Below are 15,637 nucleotides of genomic sequence, written 5' to 3'. Positions count from 1 at the left end.
AAAGCGGAAACGTATCCTTATTCGTCGCTTTATCGAGAAACGCGCGAGGCCGCGGGGGACGCGCGAGTCGGCACAGAGAAATCGTGGTTTTTCCGAGGCGCGCGGAAGGAATAGCGATTTTCCGACATCGAACGTCGGAATTGAACTCGAATACACCCGACGTCCCGTCGAGCGTCCAGGAATATCTCAACCAGATTAACGTAGAGTCCCTTTTTGCGCGCCTAGGTTTGCCTTTTCCACGCTCGGCCGGCGCGGCGGCGGCTCGCATCTTTTCGCCCGCCCTTATCATCGGATCTCCAGCGAAGGGACCCAAGGAGAAATGAAAATCCAGATGACGTCAATCCGATGGCCATATTGACCAAATTTACGTCATATTTTGGTCAGTGTGGCATGAAACCGACGTCATCTTGACTTTTCATTTCTCCTTGGGGAAGGGGCGCCGCGGCGCCCCCGCGTTTCCACGCCTCGGCCCGGCCCTGGGCCGCCGCTGCCGTCGTCGCTGCCGCCGCCGCCGCTACCGCCGCCGCTGGACGAGCGGAACGGCGGAACCGGGAACGGCGGAGTCGCGAGAGTGTTGTCGGACGTAGTGCCTGTGTGCCCCGAAGTGATAAATTGATTTCGTCGGACGGGAGACGGCACCGGCGCGCATCTATGGATATTCCTCGCGGTGAGTAGCGGCGCGACGCGCCCGGCCCCGAATTCGCCCGGCGAGCGATTAAACCGCGCGGCCACGCGGCCGCCGAATATTGATTTTCCCGTTCGCGTTTCCCGACGGCACGGAATGGGCGTGCTGCTGCTGCTGCTGCTGCTCCTGCTCCTCCTCGCCGACCGACCGACCGACCGACCGATCGACCGTCGTCCGGCCCTCTCGATTCTCCCCGTTCCCGCGTGTTTTGTCCCGCGTCGCGGACGCCCGGCCGCGCGAGCTTCCCTTCCGCGACGGTCCCCGCCTCGCGCGGTCCCCGTGACGGCGCGTCCCTCGACGAGGACCCGCCGTCGGCTCCGGTAAATAATCCGCCGAGCGGAGCTAACCTCAAAGGGGACTAGGCGCGCGACCTCGACGTCGGTGCCGTGCGCGCACGGCACGGCGGTACTGGCCGGTCCAGCGGGTGTCTCCCGAAATAGAGATGATTCACGGGACGGCCGATTGACAGGTCGGCCCGCTGCGGCGATGACGGCGACCCGTGTGCGTGCGACACGGTCGCGCGTATGCGTACGCGCGCGCGCGCGCGCGCGAAACTCGCGGAGCAAGAGATTCGCGCGCGCGGGGACATGGGCGGTCGCCTTCTTATTGATATCCGCGCTCCGGCGGTTTTCGTTCGGTTAAACGCGCGACGTGCCAAAACAATAGGTCCCGGGAAAATCAATAGGTAGGCCGTGTGCGAGAGATCAGCCCTGTCGTGCCACATTTGGGACGCGTGAGTCCCACTCGCGCGCGCGCCTTCTGTTCCTCGGGAGATGCTCCATTAAAAAGGCAATAAGTAATGAGGAGCAAGAGACAACTCGATTATCGTGAAAGGGTTAATTAGGGGAAACTCGTCGTCGCGACGCCGGATCTCGTCTCGGGATTGTTTTCCGCGATCCGCCCACGTGTCGCGCGGCCTCGGTTGTTACCACGATTGGCTTTTCGGATTCCTTAACGGTCAACTCCGATTGCCCGATTTCACCGGTCTCTCGCGCGACAGATAAGATTCGTCACTAACGACCCACTTTTGGGACCCGCGATTGCGGACGAAACGGTTTCTCGGACCTTCCCCGAGACTCTTCGGCATTTAATCTCGACCGGGCGTTGAATTATCGGCTGCTTTGACGCTCCCGGGATTAACTTGTGATTTTTGGGAATACTGCGGATCTGTAATCGCGGCAGTCGATTCGTTTTCCTGTTTATCGCTCAGGCCCTCTGTCTAAAGTAACAGCTGGAAAGAGACAACAAACGAATCAAGCTAAGCGTAAAGTTAAACAACGTTGATGAAACCGGGCCTTGATGGCCCGTTTTAGTTTATACTTATTATTCACAGTCTTATTCATTAATGCCTGGACCTCAGTTTTACCGCGATTCACATTTTCACAATCTTTCTTCCCATCTACACCGGAAAGAAAAATGTTAGCAGTCGTGGCTAGAAACTGTATGCGACAGCTAAATTTTTGTTGTGAATTAGGAACAGCTAATCTCTAGCTGCTAAATATTTTGCTACTGTGCCCATTGTATTAGGCGCGACAGCAGACTGTTGGCTGTGGTTTAGAAGTTTGTAGTTATGGCAGCGAAATATCTTTAGCAAACCATGATTAGGTACGGTAGCGAAAATTTTTTTTCCGCGCATAGATCGATGGGCTTCAGGCTGTGGTTCGCGCGGCTTCTGTAGAAGTCTGTGGTGGTACGTTACATGCAGCCTGAAACTCATTGTCAGTGATTTGTATAGATGAGAAAAATGATGATAGGAACGCAGGCCCGGGCATTGATGAATAAGACTGTGCGACACAAAGTATATTATTCCAAAATGTTGTGAAGGCTCCCAAAAAGAAAATATGTAGAAAGGGAAGAGTGCCAATGTGAGCCACAAATGAACAGAGGACGGTTCTCACAAATTAGAAACGAAATTTCTCTTTAATAAACGTTTCGGTCCTCCTTCGGGTATTCCTCAGTAAAACTCGTTTAAATCGACTGAAGTACAGTGTTAACACGACTGTACAAATTATATTATAAAAATTAACGATTCCACTGGGAGAGAAAGAGAGTGTAGGTGACTGATATAGTTAAGACGGATCGGCGAAGTCGATCGATTTCCAGAAACGACGAGTCACTCGATGGACAATTAGCGATGAATCACCTTATAGTTTTTTTTTATAGACTCCTGCGGTAGAATTTCCGCTCGCGAGATAGAGAAACGGAGGAAACACCGGAACACTTTGCGTACGCAGCTCGACGAAACGTGAGACTTTTCCTCACATTCTCGTCGATCTCGCCGAAAGTTTCCACCGTGACACGTTCGATTTCGATGCGACGATTAAGTACGACGAGGATCTTTTTATCGCGTCGATTAATTGTCTTCCTACTCACCGGGTATCTCTTAATGGCGCTAATGGTTTCCTGATCCCCGCAGCAACGGCAGCTGTTAAGGCCCGAACACGCGAAAAAAACTGAAGCAGTAAGACTGAAGGCTTCGCTTAAGTTTCAAAATGTCTGCTTACGTTCTCCGACAGTCATTGGTCACTTCCCTTAAGCCTTAAGTTTTACTGCTCAAGTCTTTTCGCGTGTTCGGGCCTTTAATTGTCGTTATCGTGACGTAACGCCGATAGCTTTTTCGGAGGGGCGTGGATTTTTGTATCGCCGATGGTAAATAATCTTATTTGCATTGTGCGAGCCCCGCTCGGGTATGCGGCATAATTGGAAGCGGGGCACCGCGAAATGATAGCAGTCACAAACCCCAATTTACGGATTCATTATGCGTGACATACGAACACCCAATTATCCAAACACCGCCCGCCACCGTCGGTGCGGAGCGCGTTTTCGCGTCTTAATGGGAGGAGGGCTAATCAAAATTATATCTCCCGCAATCAGAGCGTTGATCAATCTCTATGATCGCAGCGGCGGAATTACCGCGAACGCATATTCATGCGAGGAACGTGTTTGCACAAAAATATTGAGAACATTTATTAAGACTCTGCCCTCGAAAAGTCACTCAGTGGATATTCGCTGATTAAGTATTAAGCACTGAATTATTCAGTGCTACACACGGGAAGGAAACTGCTGCCGTAGCTCTGCGTGTGGCAACTAAATTTCAGTTGTAAAACATGGACAGCTAAGACTTAACAGTTTAATAAAATTCGCAATGCTCAAATGTGATAAGCGCAAATTTGAAGGAATAAAGGACTAAGAGCCGTGACAGAGTGTTAGTGTCTAAATAGTTCATATTTTAAATTTATTGCGAAAAATATTACCTCGGCCAGCTTGAACCTGGACCTCCCTCTCACTAGGCCGGCGTCTCAACCAATTCGACCAGCGAGGCATGTGAAAATTATTCATCGCAGTAAACAGTCTAATGTTGATTCCCGAATGCCACCTATCGTGACAGTGTTCGAAACGAGAACTGCGCGCCGATAATATTTAGTTGTGAGAGCTAAATATTTTGCTACTGCGCCTATTGTACCTATTAGGTGCGACGGCAAACCGTTAGCTGTGATTCAGAAATTTATAGTTGCTCTCTAAAAGTCAATCAGTGAATTATCACTGAAAACAGTGAACAGTCACCGATTTGCAGATGTGAGTAAACTACTGAAAATTGCAGTGGTACACTTAAAACTGTAAATCAGTGATAACTCACTGATTGATTTTTAGAGAATACAATTGTGGTAGCAAAATGTTTTTAGCAAACCATGAGTAGCTGCGGTAGCGAAAATTTCTTTTTCAGCGTGATAATGCACTGATTGACTTTGAGAGAGTGGAGAAGGTGCAAATATGCACACGCACGGAGAAAAATATTTGCTGACACAGCAGATTTTTTGCTGTTGTAGCAAAATCTGTTCGTTATTATATGGACAGCAAGAAGATTTGTTACGAATACTAATCGCAATTTGCTGGATTAACAAATTATCCCGAGCAGAAATTTTAGTAGGGTTCATGCAGCCCTGACAGGGCCCTTTGTTGCTCCTTACAGTTTTTAATATGGGGTGGGGTATCAATAGGCTTCCTATTAAAAAATTCACTTTGTAACTAATTGTTAAATTGTGTTAAATTGTGTTAAATCACATAGTCATCAAAAGTATATTCAGGTTATTGAGGTCTATCCATGATCCAGACAACTCGCTCTCGCATCATATCGGCTCGCCTTTTATACTAATACGGGACGATCTTTATTTACGAGAAAGACGCGCGGTCGCCACGTCTCGGCAGTATGTGCACTAGTGCTATCTATTCAGGAGGGAATCAGGCGTATCGAGATTTCGTTGTGACAGCAAATGTATTTGCTAAGAATATATTATTTTGCTTCAGTAGCTTCATGTGATTGTAATTACAAATACACTCAGCAAATTTTGTTCTATTCTCGCAACAAAATAGATTTTGCTATAATGACGAATAATTCGTAAAATTAGTTCTATCAACTAAATTTTATTGCTATTACTACGAATATGCAGTAGCAACGGCGATTTTGCTATCACAGCAAAATTATTTTTTTCCGTGCGTCAAAAGAGAGAATTAAATTTGAATTAAATTTTAAAAGGCTTGACAATCGATACATATCTCGCGAGACTTTCACTTGGCACAAATATGTTTCCGTGCAAATACATGTCCGAAGTTTCTATAAACGATCTATCTATCGGTACGTGCGTTTATTGAACGAATAAATTTCGCTATCAATGGCGCCTATCAAGACGCGGCAGCGTCTCGCGCCAGTATATTTATTGTAAAATACTTTTGTTTTTACAAGCCAGACGCCGCAGCGTCTCCATTGCAGAACGTTTTTCTAGAAATAAATTGTTCTCGCTTTGAATCACACGGAGAGAATTTTCACTTCACCCTGAAAATCAAAATGCCACAACATGGCATTTTGAAGAACTGTATGAGAGTTTTTTGAAATTTTACCATACATTCAATTAGTAAAATGTATACTAAGTGTAATTACTAGTAAAATGTATGGTAAAATTTAAAAAAAAACTCAGAACATTCTTCGAAACGCCACGTTGCCCCGCGATCATATAATTTTCAGGATAAATTTTAAGAGAATATTTTCTCCGTGCAGTGTCATCGAAAGACACGGATACTGCAAGAGACTATATATTTTGCCGATTGCGTAATAATGTAACACACGGCGCGCATAATTAACGTGCGAGTACGCGCGTGTCGTTCGCCTAGAAATAGTAGACATACGAAACTGCATATGATCCATCGAAATATGCTAATGCTGCGCGAACGGCAAGTTTTCTCATCAGCTCATGCAAAATTGCGCGAAACTTTGCGTTACATAAGTAGAGAGCGAAGTATTATCCCTTATAAACTCTTCTCGCCTGTTTTTTTTTTACGCATAAAGCCGAAGTTACATCGGCGGATATACACGGAGATCGAAATTGACTTTTTAATACGCGACTGATCGTTTACTAATAATTACTAAGATAGTGGTCGAGGAATTATCTCGCCTGAGTCGTTTTTGCGTATATACGAGCGGGGGAAAAATCTCTTTATTATATTTTAATTACATTCCGAGAACTTGGTTCGGCGAAACTTTCCTCTCCAATTAATCGCAGACTCGGAAGCTGTTAATTTCTCGACGTTTTAATTCAGGAAAATTCGATTCCGCGTCGCACTCCGAGAGTTCGGAGATCCGGGGGGGTCTGCGAATTTCGGATCTTGTATCTTGTACCGAATGCTCGGTGCCAAACAATCGTCCGCGCAAACCGTCGTCCTTTATTTCATTAAAATAGTGATGGCAAATTTCCATGGGTTTACCGAGAAGCGCCGGGCGGTGAGAGCCGGGGCGAGATAAAGCGTGTCCGTCGCCCGTGAATTCACGGCGACGACGGCGACGCCTCGGATTACGTGTTGCCATTTACGACAAAGCCCGGTAAAAACGGAAGGTATAGTTCCGGTATACGAGCCCCGGTGTATTAATAGCCGAAGAGCGCGGCGAGACGTACGTCCGGTGCGTGTGTACGTTGGGCGCTGGGCGGCTCAAAATTAGTAGCAGCGGCCTCCGAACGCGCGGCCTTTTCCCCGAAGATCGTAATGGAGCGCGAAGAAGACGACCGACTTATGCGTGCTCGCGACGGTGACGCATAGTCGCGGCGAAACTCGTGGCGTCATCGCCGCGAGAGAGAGAGAGAGAGAAAGAGTGAGAGAGGAGGGGGGAAGGATTGTGCATGTGCACCCCGCGGATGCTGCGCTCTGGAGCGCGCACGTTGATAATAGCCAGCCTGAAGGCCGCACATGTGCGCGAAGCGCGTACGCAGATCCTGAATGGATGGCGTTAGATCACAATTGTGTCATTGATTTAAAAGCACGGCTCAAGTCACTCCTTGTTAGAAAAACGAGGGAGGGGCGAGAAAACGGCGGATGCGCGGTGCGCATAAGAGAACCTCGCGAAATTGCAAATTCTCCTCCTCCTCCTCCCCCCCCCCCCCCCGCCCCGCAATTAACGGCGACGTGAAATTTTTGCTTACGCACGGCGGAAGAGGAGAGGACGCGGGATCTTTTTTGTACGAAATCGTTCGTTCAAGAAGTAAAATAGAAATCGCGAATAAATTGAAATCCATGTGTAGTATGAATCGTTTATTTCAGCTTATGTCGGCCAAGAAACGACTTGGTTTACAAGCATTGCCTCTCACTCGTTCATCCACACATCCTTACGTTACATATTAAACTGACCATATACACGGAAAAAAAATGCTATTGAATTAAACAAAATGAAGTTACTTGAATTAAACGTTAATGTCACGGGCTGCCACAAATATAAATAATTCACTCAATTGTATTTGCTATGGATTTCAATTTTAGGCATTGAACTAAACATCCAGATTATTAAGACAACAATCTGATGCTTTGTATTTATTAATACTGATGTTGTTTCAACGATTATATCTCAACTACACTGGTCTTGTTGACGCAGCATCATTCTTTTTAAGACTTCTTTCTCCTACAATTGAAATCCACATATGTATATGGAGTTTTCGCAACTATCGCTGCGAACTCCGCATATTGTTTCGCAATTGTTCGCCGATCGATGCTCGCCGATCTGCCTTTTCTCCTTCGAATCCAGATGTAGCACGGATTGACGGGAGACAAAGCTGCGGCGCGGGGCATCGACTGCCTCCGAGTGGATTCTCCATAGGAAAGAGTATCTGCTATTTGTCCCGCGTTAGGGTTGCACTCCTTCAGCACGTACACCGCTGGCAGCCACTCGACGATGTTATTGAATTTCTGGGCTGGTACACAACGCCAGACGCGTTACTCGTTCCGGTTTTCCGGATATGGAAGACAACGTGGTCGAAGTTATTAATCGGCGATCGATCGGAAATATTTTATCGATAGCGCGATACGAACTTTTGCACGCAGGATACAGTTACAAGTTGGATCGGGGCCTTGGCTCGGTTATCAGCGCGTGTTGGCGAATTCAGCCTCCACGTGGACGAACGAACGAACGGCCGAATCTCTCGGCCGTGTCTCCGATCCGCTGATGTTACGCGCGCGCTTAGTATCGCTATTACCACCTGTCCTTCGATACATCTTGGTCCCGTTTTTCCTCGACGGATCGCGTTCATCGAGCCGAGAGAGCCGAAGCCGCCCCATCCCCCGTTCCGTCCATCCGTCACATTTAATCCGAGACCACCCTTGTTTGCGCGGTTTTCGGTTACAACGCGCGTCTAATGGATTATCCTTACATTCCGCCCTAAGACACCTTCCATCTCGTGTCGTCGGCTCGAATGGACGCGCACGCGCGGGGCATAAAAATAACAACCGATTCCGATATTTACCGAACTTATTAGGAGATTTTACCGCGGCCGGTCGAAGATCGTCGGAGGGGAAGGGGATATTGTAGCGGCCGACGCCATTCTGCCCTTTTACGCGTGTCAACGTGTTTCCAGATGATATCCCCGGATGAGACGGAGACTCTCGAGAATAATCCGATACCTCGAGACACTCTAGCGCGGTGTCCGTGAATTTGCGCGAAAGTGCAGATTTATAACTGGATCTCGAAATTCTAGTTAGTTGTCGCGCGATTTTGACAGAATTCGCCTCGTTGGAAACGCAGCGGACTTTTTTTTCAAAATCGCGATGTGTTAATTAAACGTTTCACTGCGGACGTTGATCGAGCGGTGTCAAACTTGCGGCAGAATAAAATGTGATCGCGATCTACTTGCGTAAATGTAATAAGCGGTTTTTATTTTACTTTGTTTGCACAGTGCATATACTGAGAGAATTGAATGCTTCCTAAGGGGATGCTAGAGTAGTTTGATTTACTGACAGAGGCGCATACAGTTTTTGGGTTTGTAAATCTTACCTCGACGAACGTTACCTCAATATGTCATACCATTACATATTCAGGCTAACAATAAGATTACACATTGAGAATTCTCTCTCTCTCTCTCTCTCTCTCTCTCTCTGATTCGCGATTTTCGTTCTTTATCTAAGAATTGCAGCACTGCCCACTGCAATTCTGGTGAACTAGATTTATTAATTTCTCGAATCATGCCGATATAGACATGTTTCAGATACAAACCAAAATAATTATTTGGTTTTTATGTACAAAATAATTTATGTATTTCAAATTTTCAAATGCATAACGCGATACGAATTAGACTTTAAACCTTAATGTTTTTAATTTTACCGGACATTACAACCTTGTTCGGGCACTGAGTCCCTTCTATTGTTCATTGATTTTATCATACGAGTCATTGTTATTTATTACAAGTAATGTAACGTGTGGACAGCGTAACGTAAGATCAATTATAATAAAACGCATTACATCTGATTGCCTTGACTTGGCGCCGGTAATCGAGTCGTGGAGCAGTGATGCGTTTGCCGACGCATTTTTAATAAAGTTAAGAGCGCGGGTCAAATTAATTTCGCCACTAAGCGTGAGGCCGCCGTTTATAGTTCCGTGGATTAAAATCGCGCGAGTGCCGCGTCTGATAGATTCTTTTACGGGGCTTTTTGTCGCATTGTAATTCAGGCCGCGTCACCCCTCGCGCGACAAACCTCTCGTCGCGCGAGCATGCCAGGTCATTAGAGCGAAACGAGGATCTTCCGCGAATCGATGAGCGCGAGGCGGGACAGGGCGACTCATTGGATTTACGAGCGTTATGATCCTCGCATAACCTACGTGTGCAACAACCCCATTACAGGATTATACGTTATGACTGGCACAATGCGCACTTTATTAGTTGTCTCTCGTGCCATTTTTACGACGATCGAGATATCTTATTGCGCGTTATATTCGCGTATATATCGCGCGCCAAATCGCGTTAGGTAACGACCGCCAGCTGAAGGACAACCCCCTCCCTCTTATATTTAAGAAGGAAATTTAACGTGCCCTTTATTAGACGCGGACTCTTCGCAGTTTGCTCGGGGAGCTGAACGTCTGCGCGGACGCGTATCACCTTCGCCATTTCGAATCCACGCGATATACGGAGTTTACGCATCGACGAAATGACATCTCATCCCGCGTAGCGAGAGCGCGAGAAATATGTAGCGTCATTCAATTACTTAAATGAACATTTATTTTGGCTGAAACAGCCGCGCTCCGGTCCGCGTTACGGGATGAAAAATGTCGCTGCGCCGACTCTCGCGACGTGCAGCCCCCGTAACGTTTTGCCGCTCCGCGAGTTTCGCCTTCGAAAATACGTCATTGAATTTTGACCGCAGTCACCGTAGCTCGCGTTACGCCGCGACCCGGGGGTGGGGGGGTGGTGGGGTTAATGAATTAGCAGCGAGACAGCCGCGTAACTAAGAAAGTACATTTCAGGCAAGAAGTTGCCGGCGGACGAGATTAGGAGCGATACAATAAATTCGTAACAAGCCGCAACTCAATTTCTGCTTGCCGTCCTTGTTATATCTCGTTCTCGTAATGCGATACCCATTCCGTCGTCGCCGCCGCCGCCGCCGCCACCGTCACCGTCGTCGTCGCCGTAATCGTGTGTTCGTAACACGCGTCATAATTTAAGACGACGACTGCATAACAAGCGCCCACTTGTTTGCATATCGTTCTCCCCGCGCGTAACAGTAATTGACGCAATGGTTAATTTCAAACAACCGATCTCTCTCTCTGCCTTCCCCTCTCTCTCCTTCTCTGTTCTACGCGGATGCCGCTGCGAGAATTCCGAACGCTGCGCGAATTGCATCGATGTGGCAGTCGGAGGGACCGCATGTCCGCGCGTCTCGAATTTAATAATCTGCAACGAAGAAATTTGGTCGATTCGGCTCGATTAATTGCCCGTCGATCTAGCTCGACGTCCGTGCAGATCGACGTCGCCTAAAGCCTGACCTGCAACGTGCCCTTTGCGTCTAGAAACATTCTATAACTTTGTGCGGGCAAATCGAAACGCTTGAAAAAAAGTTTGTCGAATGCGATGTATAATGTGCAATTTATTGGCTACGAAACGGAACGGTTCTAGACTAGAGCACGATTGTGCAATGCACATATAATGTGCCATTTACCAACTTGCGTAAAATTTTTATTTATTAGCTACGAAATTGAACGGTTCTAGACGCATAGAGCACGATTGTGCGGTGCACATATAATCTGCAATTGACCAACTTGCACAAATTTTGTATTTATTGGCTACGAAGTAGAACGGTTCTAGACGCATAGAGACACATTGTAGATCGGGCTTCAATCCCGGCATGCGGCCGCAATCGAGCGGCATTATCGCCGCGGCGATTCCGCCGCTGCGAAATTACAGGGCGCACTGCCTACCGCGCGCGGGGCGTCGGTCGCGGGACGCTGCGTCGCCGGTTATCGACAGGTCGTTGGCTGTTTCGCAGTTTTGTCCGTCGCGCGAAACGAGTTATTCGACCCTGGGCTTAAGATCGTTTACATTGGAATTGGACGTTGCGAATGTTAATTTTATTCAACCCAACTAATTATTTGGCCAAGTTGAACCGATCGAAATTAATATTCGGCTAGTTATCACTGGCGACCCGTAAGAGGATTACGCTCGGCGGAATTTGCGCTTCAACTTGGAAAAACGATTTATTCCGACGAAGGTCAAGCGCGTTATCGAAAAATTAAACGGCGGCGTGTTGCGAGGCGCGGAGCAAATTTAGCGGAATGAGCATCGAGGCAATTTATTCATCGGGAGGACTTATCGTTAATCAATCAGTGAATCAGCGTACAGATATTTCATATACGCTTCGCTCTCGGAGACTCCTCTTAACGCGCCATCTCTCTTTAAGGGGACGCGACTGTATTATTTTTTAAATCGATGTCACCGGAGGATCTCTAAACAAGTGTAAAAGATCGCGCGCCGATTTATCTTCATACGGGACCTTTTAATTAAAGACGCAGAGCGACTGAAAGCGCTGTTCAAGGCGCTTAAAATGTCAACAACGATCCATCTTGCCCGCCTCTGCGGGGACGTGATAAATTCCATCGGGCAAATACGGCCCACATAGACGGATTCGGGGCCCACTTGACGGCGTGCCACACCCTCGAATCGGAGTCGCCGGAGACGAGTGACCTCGCAGCCCTCCCCGCAATCCCCTCGAGCACGGATTCCAGTTCCGCTTCTGATGCGCACCTAAACATCATCCCTCTCCGCGCTCTAGCTACGCCGTCTACCTATTCACCCCCTTCCGCGTAGAATGTCCGTATACGCACGGCGGTTAGGGGTAGCGTCGGTAACGAGAGAGAGAGCGAGAGAGAGAGAGACAGGGGTGGCCTGTGTGTACGCGTGTGTGAAATAGAATCTCGAACTCTCATTGCGCGCGTACGTGTATTACGTGTGCAGGCCGGGGGGAGGGGGAGGATAACGCTGTAGGAAGGGTAGGAGACGCGGGAGGGGGAGGGTAAGTCGGAACGAGAGGGTGCACGTGGATGTGTGAGTGGGTACATGCAGCCCAGCATCAGTGGAGCGTCTCGGCGCTGAAGGCGCCAAAGCGTCGCGGCGCCACCCTCGGCGCCCGCCATAACGCCGCCAGCACTCACCCCCTTTCTGACTTTCTCTCTCTCTCTCTCCCTCTCCTTTCTCTCCATCTATCTCTCTCTTAACCCCGTGTCGCTCCATCTCTCTGCGTTTCCTATTCGTCTCTCTATCGGCATCTCGCGTCCTCGTGTCTTCGCCCAACGGCGAGCCCTCTTTCTTCATCTTTTCGCCCGCGACGCGCCCAAAATTTGCGAAAATCTTCGAGGCGCCAGCCTCCTTCCTCACCGTCGCCCCTCCCTCCTCCCGCGGTCTTTCGAAGAAAAAGAATCGTCGAGAATTCTTCCGCCACACCGCGGCAACCGTTCCCGGAACTTTTACTTCTTTTCCTCTCTCGGCTTCGCGATGACACGTGCCGAACACGTTCCATATTGCTCGTGTCGCGTGGATAGGGTTACCGAGGCTTCGTTTTGCGAGCTAGGGTTTTTTTTTTTTAATGAAGACTCGAAGGCGAAAGAGCAGGATGTAGGCAATCGATTGATGGGAGAACTGCATTGCGAATCTTTTATATCTGACGGGACTTTTATCGTGCGTTGCATGCATGTTAATTCTTTTTTAAGCAAAGAAAATTCGAACCACAATTTCGAAAAGTATATACACTAACGTACATTACTTTCCAGTCTTACATAATTAAGTTTCTTACGTGGGGGAAACCGCTGAGGGCATTGTGGTGTACAGATTTGCGGCGTTACTGGGCATTACTAGGCATTTTTTGGGCATTAGTTTGGGCATTAGGCCTTGCTGGGGCATTATAAAGATATATTATGATAAAATAAGATCAAATAAGGTAAAACAAGGTAAATAAGATAAAATAAGATAATGAGATAAAGTAATGCCCACTGGGCATTAGTGGGAATTGGTGTACAAGATTTTGGTCAGCGGTTTCCCCCCTCGGTTTCTTATATTATGTTAAATGAACATGGAACGCTTTAATTGATGTATTTTTATAAACTATTTGTTATTTTTTTATAAATAAGAGAGATCAGACTTAGCCTATTTCATCGTATCGCCCTGGACTCGAGGCAGCGTCTCGAGAGACTGTACAGAAACTTAATCTCGTTACCTTTGACAATTTCCAGATACGCGTGATTGACGAGAAACGAGAACGAACGAACGTGGATTTTCGGATCGCGCGCGCACGGCCTGGGGGAGAGGAAGAGCGGCAACGGTATAAGGAACCACGACGAGGCAGCGGTAAGTGACGAAGTGGTTGCTTCCGGTGCGCAAATCGCGTTCACGGCTCGCATTCTCGTCCGGAGAAGCTCGTAAAAGTGAGCCCCGTCCCGCGACATCCCTCTTCTTCTCGCATCTTCGGCGTGAGTCAGACGAAAGTGCCCGGCTGCACCCCCTCCGCGCAACTGCCATAAACTCCACTCTTCTTCTTCGCCGTTCGTCTCATTCGTGTAACCCTCGTCCCTCCCCCCCTCCCTCCCTCCCTCGCAGGCCCCCGAATTTATCTTTATACCAGGACGGGCTCGTCCCCGCGCTCAATATGGAATATTTCTGGGCCATAAGCCCGAAAACATAACACTTAATTGCGACAAATATGACCCGTAAAATTTGAATAGGTATTTCGGGATCGGCGAGGGGGGGGGGGGGAAAGCGGGGGAGAGGACGAGGATGCGTTTCTCTCCGTGAGCAGCAATTTGCGGACACGCGCGAATACGTGCGAATGCGAACGATTCCATCCAAGTCAGTCACGTAATATTTTACGCGTAAGAGATTCGATATGTAATAATAGTACGTGAATTCGACCGTCGATATTTTAAATCACGTAACAGAAAAGGCATGACGGTCACGCTGGAAACGTTGAATAAAAATAAAGTAAAATGGTAGAATTTCAAAAAACTCACATAAAATTCTTCAAAAATGTCACGTTGTCCCACAATCGCGCGATTTTCAGGACAAATTTTAAAGGAAAATCCTCTCCGTGTAGAAGTCCGTGCACGGGAAAAAAATGCTATTGAGTTGAACGAAATGAAGTTGCTTGAATTAAACGTTAACGTCACGAGCTGCCACAAACATAAATAATTCACTCAATTTTTATGCACTGAACTAAATATCCAGATTATTAAGATAACAATCTGATGTTTTTTCATTTATTAATACTGATGTTGTTTCAACAATTTTATTTCAGCTACACTGATCTTGTTGATACAACATCATTCTCTTTTCCGTGTAGTAGTAAAGTCCCTTATTATGAGATAGGATCTTAATATGGGATAGCGGGGGTTTCTGTTAAATTAATAGGCATCGCCAGTTGATTCCATCATGAATTTATTGTCCTCGGAGCGAAATCCGCTTAGTGGAAAATTCATTGTTCAATTGTGTAATCGTTGCGAAAAAAAGACTAGTGATTGAATTTGGGCGCTGAAAACCTGCTGTCTCATATTAAAAACCCATCTCATAATAAAGGACTTTCCTCTACACACATACAGCCTGAAACTCAGTGATTTGTATAGATTAAAAAAATGAGGATAAAAATGCAGGTTCTCAGGCATTAATGAATAAAGCCAACGGCACACGACACCAGTTTTCCTACTGGATTGCTTACGAGAGCCAATCAGGATTTAGCCTTAGGTCACCTGATCTAAAACTCTGCATCCCTATGGGTTCTCGTAAGCAATTCAGTAGAAAAAATAGTATCGTGTGCCGTTGGCTTAGGACTGCACGAGGAGATGTCTTTTCATAACGTCACCGAGAGCGCCGCTCCGGTTGCTAATAAGAATATGGGCAAATGGCCCGTTGCAAATGGCGTTAAAAGGTCGATGGTCTCCGTTGACCAATTCGCTCGTATCTCCCCGCATTATCTTTAATCTCCATTCTGCGGTTCATGCAATCTGCGCATCTGTCCACCGGTCCAAACTCGACGGTCGCAGTTGTCGTGTTTGTAGCCACGGACCGGGGGGATCAGGCCTCGTTTATTGCTGAGCCCGTCTCTCGTTCGGTACGTCTTCGATAATTCCGCAACATAATGCCCCGAGCACGACGGGAGGTTTAAAGCGTG

General features: G+C 47.5%; 1 protein-coding gene across 3 annotated transcripts in view; it reads left to right on the top strand.

Moving 5' to 3' along the window:
- The first annotated feature begins 525 nt into the window (after window positions 1-525).
- The window catches only part of LOC105559224 (talin-1), a 51,220-nt gene continuing 36,108 nt past the window's right edge, over window positions 526-15,637 (top strand). For all 3 annotated transcript variants that reach the window (XM_012007348.1, XM_012007347.1, XM_012007349.1), the window contains exons 1-2: window positions 526-667; window positions 13,710-13,824. The gene's annotated coding sequence lies outside the window, so the exon portion shown is untranslated. The remainder of the gene's footprint in view (window positions 668-13,709; window positions 13,825-15,637) is intronic.

Source organism: Vollenhovia emeryi, unplaced genomic scaffold (genome assembly GCF_000949405.1).
Source record: "Vollenhovia emeryi isolate VEMERY1.0 unplaced genomic scaffold, V.emery_V1.0 DF939284.1, whole genome shotgun sequence".
Lineage (NCBI taxonomy): Eukaryota > Metazoa > Arthropoda > Insecta > Hymenoptera > Formicidae > Vollenhovia > Vollenhovia emeryi.
The sequence above is the reverse complement of the archived record's forward strand: the minus strand, read 5'-3'. Positions and strand labels throughout refer to the sequence as shown.